The following is an 8,378-nucleotide window of genomic DNA, read 5'->3' on the forward strand; positions in this document are numbered from 1 at the left end:
CTCCACTTGATGGGCATCCACTCAGTTTCCAGTTCCTTGCCACTACAAACAGGGTTGCCACAAACATTTTTGCGCATGTGGGCTCCTTTCCCTCCTTTAAGATCTCTTTGGGATAATAAGCCCAGTAGAAACACTGCTTGATCAAAGGGTAAGCACAGTTTGATAACTTTTTGAGCATAGTTCTAAATTGTTCTCCAGAATAGCTGGATCCCTTCACAGTTCCATCAGTAATGTATTGGTGTCCCAAGACTAGATGACTTTTTAAGATCATTTCCAGCTTTAGATCTATGACCCTGAGTCCTACCATTGGGCAATTGCCTACACTGGAGCAACGTCTCTGTCTCCCCTCCCTATGAGACAGACTGAGTTGGGAATCTTTTGCTGCAATAGTATCCTTGCTCTATCCAATGCCATTAGGTATGGCCTCTAAAAAACCTTAGGTTTCCTAGAATTCTTTCTGAATGGAGAAATTGAATCCTCACACTAAACAATCCCTTTTAATTTTATAGCCTTCTCTCTTTAACAATTTCTTATTTATCCTGTACATAGCTTGCTTTGTATGTATTTGTTTGCATGTTGTCTCTCAAATTAGAGTATAAACTTCTGGAGGTCAGGGACTGTCTTTTGCCTCTTTTTTGTTTTTCCAGGGCTTAGAAATAGGTACTTAATAAATGTTTCCTTAATGATTATGTGTGTGTGTGTGTATGTATTATGTATATATGTGTATGTGTGTTCTACTACTAATCCCATCAGGACTAATACATAGCTATTTACAAGGGGGAATCAATAAATAAGTAAAATTTTTGTTTTTCATAAACAAAATTTCACTTTAATATGTGTTCACTATGAAAATGCTAATATTTATAAAAGGACTTTAACGTTAGCAAAATGTCTTGTGTATATTATTTCATTTGATCCTCATCAAGAGATACATGCTATTAATAGTCTGTTTTACTAATGAAAAAACTGAGCTAAAAGTGACAAAGTTCTCTATCCACTATACCAACAATTTGCCTTGTTATAATATAAAGAGCTGTGATTTTATGAGCATGGGAAAATTCCTAGCGTAGAAAAAACTCTTTATCAGTACAGATTATATCCCATTTAGGATTTTAGTAAATCCTGGGAATTTGTAAGAAAGACTTATTTAGCAAGTGACTTATTCAAGATCATATAAGTAGAAACTGTTAGAGCTGGGATTTTAACCCAAGAAAGAAAGTAAGAAAGATGGGAGTTACCAGACTTGAATTCAGCTTTCCTGGTTCCGTGAGGTTCTAACACTTTTTATCTGAATAAATCACTTAATTTCTCATCTGTTTCTCATCTGTAAACTTGTGGGGGTTCTAAGTCAACGAGATGATCTCTAAGGTCTCTTCCAAGTGTAAATCTATGATAATGTGATACTAACTTCAAGTCCATTGCTATATCAGAATTTCTTTCCACGATTTCATAAATATCCTTGTTTGTGCAATATAAATAAAATATACCTTTGCCCACATTTCTGAAGGAATTGTAATACTTGGAGAGCAGTGATCTCATCAGTGTAGTGGTTCCCTCTAGTGGTTCAAGTCAGAACTTTTAGGTTTCAACTTGTATAATTCTTGACCTTCGTTTTCATTAATCAGACGTAAAAGAACTAGCTTACATTTTTTCCTTCCCCTTCTCAGAGGAAAATCATCTGAAAATGCCTCCCTCTTTGTAGAGAAAAGTTGAAAAGTTAGTTACAATCAAAGCTACTGTACTTGCTTAGGTAGGAGAGTTCAGTTTCTTTTCTTTTTTTATATGGCTTTTTATATACAAAACATATGCATGGGTAATTTTTCAACATTGACCCTTGCAAAAACTTCTGTTTCAACTTTCCCCCTCCTTCCTTCTCCTCCCTCCCCTAGATGACAGGTAGTTCCATACATGTTAAATATGTTAAAGTATATGTTAAACACAATATATGTATATATATATATATATATTTATACAGTTATCTTGTTGCACAGGAAAGATCGGATTTAGAAAGAAGGTAAAAATAACCCGAGAAGAAAAAACAAAAATGCAAGCAAAGAATAACAGAAAGAGTAGAAATGTTATGTTGTGGTCCATACTCATTTCTCAGTGTTCTTTCTCTGGGTGTAGCTGGTTCTGTTCATTACAGATCAATTGGAACTGATTTGGATCCTCTCATTGTTGAAGAGAGCCACGTCCAACAGAATTGATCATCATATAGTATTGTTGCTTAAATGTATAATGATCTCCTGGTTCTGCTCATTTCACTTAGCATCAGTTCATGTGTGTCAGAGAGTTCAATTTCTTAAGGGAAGAAAACTCAGAAGTCACCTAATTCAAACCTTTTTATTTTATAAATAATTAAATTGATTCCCAGAAAAGTGAAGTGACTTTCTTTAGGTAAAGTATGGTGAGAAGAGGTTGGCACTCTCCCCTGCTCTACAATGGGATTGTAGGAACGGCTGATCCCTACCCACAATTTTTCCAAGGCTCAAAGGTCTAGACAAGCCCTGACTTATATTTTCAATAGCAAATCTGCCAAATTGGAGTTTGTACAGTTAGTAATAACTGGCAGTTTTTCCTACCAATGGTAATGACAGGCATTTGTTTGAAAGTAATTAACTTGAAGAGCCCTCCCCTGAGAACAGTTGTTCATCCAATCAGAATCTTCTTTCATTCAGCCAATGACTCCTCAGGGCTTTTGGAAATTCATCAGGAGAAAGTTTAGGATCTAAAGAGGTTACTATGCTGAGTAATAAGATGGAGTTTGAGTTAGCAGAAAAGTCAGAGAAGTTAGCAGAAAAGTCTTCTCAAGTCTGTGGTTTGCAATAGATTCCCTGACTTTTTAAAAATGTTTATTTATTAAAATTAGATAAAAATAAGAAAAAAACAAAGTAGAAAAAGAAATAAAAAGAAAAAAGAAAGAAAAAACCATTATCATGTGCCCAGAAGAATATCAGGGAAGATTCAAAATATGTAACAATAAATTTCCATTTCAAGAAAGCATATATAAATTAGAAGACATTTATGACTGTCTGTTTTTCTTTGCTTCCTTGTAAGTTATTCTTTTGTTCTCTGTACTTTTTACTTTATTCCCTTTTTTCCCCTTTCATCCCTCTGTCTACCCAAGTAGGCTATAATTAAGCATAGATATATATAGATATAGATATAGATATACACATACACACATATACATATACATACACACATAGACACCCACATATACCACAAAACATACGTATATCTATACACATACATACACCTACATACAAATGCCTGTCTGCATACACATTTATACACAGATATACAATACACAAATACTATACTATATATATAAAGTATGCATTTTTATAGACACAAATCCAAAAAATGTGAAAATGGCTGAGATATAGTATAGATTTCTCTCTTGATTGAGACTGCCTGATTTTTAAAAGAAATATGTATATCAGCAATTAGCCGTGACCCCCAAAATGGCCAAAATAGGCTTAGTTTACCCATGTTTTCTAAAAAATGCTTTAAGAAGAAAAAGGTTTCATTTAAACATTGTTAAAGTTTCAGAAGAGAACAGAAAGAAATTCAGAAGGAAACATAGACAAATAGGACAGCTTTGAAAGTAATGTTGAATTTATTATATACTTTAAAAAACAGGTTGCCTGATGGAGATTCCCATTTTCATATATAATTATCTTTTTTTCTATTCTATTTAATTACATGGAAATGTTATCTTGCTTGAGTGTCCATTAAATTCAGAATAACAAATTGAAAAAAAAAAAAACTTAAAAACCACACTTGAGAGCCAACAACTATTTCGTATCCACTTCTCTAAGGAGTCCTATCTACTCCAAAGGAAACCTAACTATGTTGAAAATTTAAAGTTATAGGGTCAAAGCTAACATAATGTCAATCCTCTCTTTGGCAAATTAATGACCAAAGAATTGACTGTTTTACTAATGACAGAGTATAGTAGCATGGATATTTGCCAAAACATCAAGCTGGTAGGGGCAGTTAGATGGCACACTGTATAAAGCATCAACCATGTCAGGAGGAGCTGAATTTAAATCCAGTCTCAGACACTTAACATTTTCTAGCTGTGTGATCCTGGACAAATCACTTAATTCCAATTGCCTTGCCAAAAAGAAAAAAATAAAGTTGACTTTGAGATTCTCAGTGTGATAAGGTAGGAAGAGCACTATTATTGGAACCATGGGCTTGGATTAAGTTTTTTTTTTTCCTTTAAGTCTTTTATTTTCAAAATTCATGCATAGATAATTTTCAACATTCACTCCTGGAAAACCTTGTGTTCCAAACTTCTTTTCCCTCTCTTCCTTTCACCCCTTCCCCTAAACTGCAAATAATCCAACATATCTTAAACATATATAATTCTTCTATACATATTTCCACAATTATCATCCTGAACAAGACAAATCAAATCAAAAAGAGGGGAAAATGAGAAAGAAAATAAAATGCAAGCAAACAATTAAAAAAATGAAAATACTATGTTGTGATCAATCCCCACAGTCCTCTCTTTGGATGCAGATGGCTCTCTCTATCACTAGATAGAACTGGCCTGAATGACTTCACTGTTGAAAAGAGCTACATCTGTTAGAATTGATTATCATATAATATTGCTGTTGCAGTATTCAATTTTCTCATGGTTCTACTTGCTTTACTGAGCATCAGTTTATGTGAGTCTCTTCAGGGCTTTCTGAAATCATCCTGCTGATTGTTTCTTATAAAACAATAATGTTCCGCAACATTCATATATTATAACTCATTCAGCCATTCTCCAACTGATGGGTATCCATTGAGTTTCCACTTCCTTGCTACTACAAAAAGAGCTGCCACAAACATTTTTGCACATGTGGATCCCGTTTTCTCTTTTATGATCTTGTTGAGATATAAGCCCAGTAGTGACACAACTGGATCAGAGAGTATGCACAATTTGATAACCCTGTGAGCATGGTTCCAATTGTTTTCTAGAATGGTTGAATCAGTTTACAACTCCACCAACAATGTAGTGTTCCAATTTTCCCACATTCCCTCGAAATTCATCATTATCTTTTCCTGTCATCTTAGCCAAACTGAAAGATGTGTAGTGGTACCTCAGTTGGATTAAGTTTTGACTCCAACATTTACTATCAAATTGTTGTACATTTCTGGACTTCAGAATCCTCTATAAAATGAAAGAACTTGACTAAATAATGGTTCCTTCCAGTTTAACATTCTGTAATTTTTTTTCAGCTACAGCCTCACTGTCTATGATATTTTGTTTTATGTTACCCATTAAAATTACTTTGTATTTCCTAAGTGAATATTCTGTTACTCAAAACTAGTCTGCTACCGAATGATAAAAAACCAGATGTATTTTAAGAGACACTTCAATGTCTATTTCAGCTCTTGGTTGTAGAATAAGTAAATAGACCAACTAGGAATCAGGTCTTCTCATTTAAAACCTAGTTATGTTTAGTCTACGGAACACTGCAAAAGGAAGGTCTTTTAGGAAGGTCTTCCTTTGTTTTGCCCTTCTTTATATCTCCATTGCTTAGGATTGTAGCTGACACAATGCTTGTCACCTAAATTTAGACTGATTGAGAATATGGGTTATACATGACAAATATGGAAATATGTTTAGAAGGATTGTACATGTTTAACCTATGTTGGATTATTTGCTATATCGAGGTGGGAAGATGGGAAAGGGAGGGTGACAAAATCTTACAGAAATAAATATACAAATGTACAAAACTATTTTTACATGTATTTGGAAAAATAAAATGTTATTGAGAAAAAAGAGAGAGAGAATATGGGTTATAACCCCTAAAGAACAACATGGATTAGATTAGAAGTAGCTTTGATATTCTCCATTTGAACCTGAAGATAATAAAAATTAGCAGACATTTACTTAACCCCTTAACATGGCCAACCCCTCAGAATGCAAAGGAGTCCAAGCTGAATTGAAAGCAAAAAAGCTTTATTAGGAGGAAAATGGGAAACTAGTGCAAAGGCCCCCAGTACAAGGTACAAGGGAGACCATATCCCATAGCCCAGGAAAAGAAGGGAGATTTATGCTTGAAAACCATAAAGAGGAGGTTCAGAGAGGGCTTGAGAAAAAGAAAGGATAATCTTTCCCAGAAATAAGTGGAGGTTTTACCAGAACAGGACCACAAGGGTGGTTTGGGCTAGATTTTTGAAGAGGAGGGGGCACAACTCACCAAGGACAATGAACACCAGCAAAGGCATCTAGGAGCAAGAAAGACTGACGCAGTGCAGGCTCCTGACTGGCTCCTTTTAGCAAACAGGTTTCCTCTGTGTCCAATGCACTGCCTGATAAGGTAACTCATAGAAGACAGACATATTAATCTCAGGGATATAACATACATCACCTCATTTTAGTATAACTACTATTTTACAGAGAAGGAAACTGAGGATCAGATCTCACAGCTCAGACTTTTGTGAGATAGGAATGGCATCCAAACCTTTTTTCACTCACTCTAGATCTAGCTCCTTCCATATTGTCACAATGGTCAGTAAGGATTGGCTCTATGCTTTTATTGAAATACAGAACGTCCAAGAGAGTGGTAAAAACTGAGTGAAGACCTTTCATAAAGTTGTGGTTTCACTTTGTCCTAATTGTGACTTGAGACTTTGCTATAACAAGTTGAGTTTGATTGTCTTGGATGAATATATCTCTTCCTGCTCCCACCCCCTAATTAGCATTTAAGTATTTAACAGGTAAAGAGTTTGTTATATACTTGTATTCTATGTCCCCAGACAGTGGGAGAAAAGGAGAGGGGGCTTCTGGTTAGGGTCTATATAATCTTGTGTTTTGCAATTTGTGCTTTGCACTCCTCTACTGACAATTTGTCTGTTGGGAGTTGCCCTTTCTCACAAGATAATAATAAATACTTTTTCTTTTTTTTTTTTTTTTTTTTGCTTTTTACTTTGAGAGTCTTTGATTTTAATTTGAGTAAGAGTCACACACAGGTGAGAAACTTCTACCAGAACAGGTCAGTACTTACCTGGAATTTATAGCTTAGAATAGGGGTATTAAACTAATTACAATCCACACCAAATTAAAATGCAATTGAGAAATATTAAACAAAATAAATAAAAATAAAATAAAACATAGATAATGTTAATATGTGGTTGTCTAAATCAATATACTATTCATAGGAATCCTTTAGTAGCACATTAGGTTTATTTCTTTGTTGTTTTTCCTCCATTTTGGAAGACTATCAATGATTTCTTGACTTGCTTATGAATTGGATTTGAGATAGTCTCATTCTCTCTTCCAGAATCATCAAAACTTCCCTTAGTTGTAGGGGCCTGTTTCTATTTGAGTTTGATATCATCTGCCTAGGAAGAGTAGAGGTTAAATGATTGCCCAATTGACACATCCAGTATGTGTCAGAAACAGGGTATTCCTGGCTTCCATGCCACGTCTCTCTCACTATACCACACTGTGACATGAATCTTATTATGTTACCATGGCTTTCTGAATTTCCTATTTTTGTCAATTTGTTGTATTGTTTTTCTCTTTCAGATGCAACAAGCATCCCTGAAACAAGCAGTTAACATTTGAAGGGTTTTCTGTTGCTGGCAAAGATTCCCTAACTTCTATACAATTGAGTAATCTGTCCTAAGAATGTAGCAATACTACCTCTGCCTTATCAAAGAACTATATCTCATGTATTTATTATTTTAATTACTTTACTTCAAATCCCATATATCTGGCATTTTTTTCAGTCTGGACCTTCCTTCTTTCCACTAATGAAAATCCCAGTTTTCTACACCTCAGTAGTTATATATTGAAGTCAGTTGTAAAGAGTCAAATGAATCCTGACTAGCTTGCAGAAGACATAACCTTTGAAGAAAACACTGCAAAATTGAGATGAAATGCAATAATACCTATTTCACAATCCTACCAACTACTTGATGTTGTCTCAACGTTCTCAGGAGAGGATAATAGTAGCTTTAAGTTACTGTGTCCTATGCTGAGTCTTTGTAAATGAAGTACATGTAAACTTTTTGTGTTTATTATTTCTTTGGTATAAAGAGGAAAAAAGCTTTCCTAAATTTAAAAAAAAAAAAAAAAAACAGAAAAGGAATCTATCCATTAGCCAACTTAATAGTGGGCCTCTTTTCCTGAATTTCAAGACTGAGCCCTTAGACAAGAGGCTTGGGCTCTATACTTGGCTCTCACCTTAAGTCTTTGAAGCATGTTGGATGGGACCCACCATGGTTTGTGCTCTTCTAGCATAGCCTGTAAAAAGCCAGGGTTATCCTCACACTATAATGAGGCATAGAAATAAAGCTTCAGAGGAGGACTGTTTTAATTAGCCAATTAAATTTAATTTTGCTTTGAAAATCTTGTGACATCTCTT

At 34.7% G+C, this 8,378-nt stretch overlaps 1 long non-coding RNA gene across 1 annotated transcript in view; it reads right to left on the minus strand.

Moving 5' to 3' along the window:
- LOC127560011 (uncharacterized) overlaps window positions 1-7,868 on the minus strand; it is a 33,635-nt gene extending 25,767 nt beyond the window's left edge. Inside the window, exon 1 of the long non-coding RNA XR_007953249.1 lies at window positions 6,207-7,868. This is a non-coding gene — a long non-coding RNA (uncharacterized LOC127560011). The remainder of the gene's footprint in view (window positions 1-6,206) is intronic.
- Window positions 7,869-8,378: the final 510 nt, after the last annotated feature.

The sequence above is a fragment of the Antechinus flavipes genome, chromosome 4 (genome assembly GCF_016432865.1).
Source record: "Antechinus flavipes isolate AdamAnt ecotype Samford, QLD, Australia chromosome 4, AdamAnt_v2, whole genome shotgun sequence".
Taxonomy (NCBI): domain Eukaryota; kingdom Metazoa; phylum Chordata; class Mammalia; order Dasyuromorphia; family Dasyuridae; genus Antechinus; species Antechinus flavipes.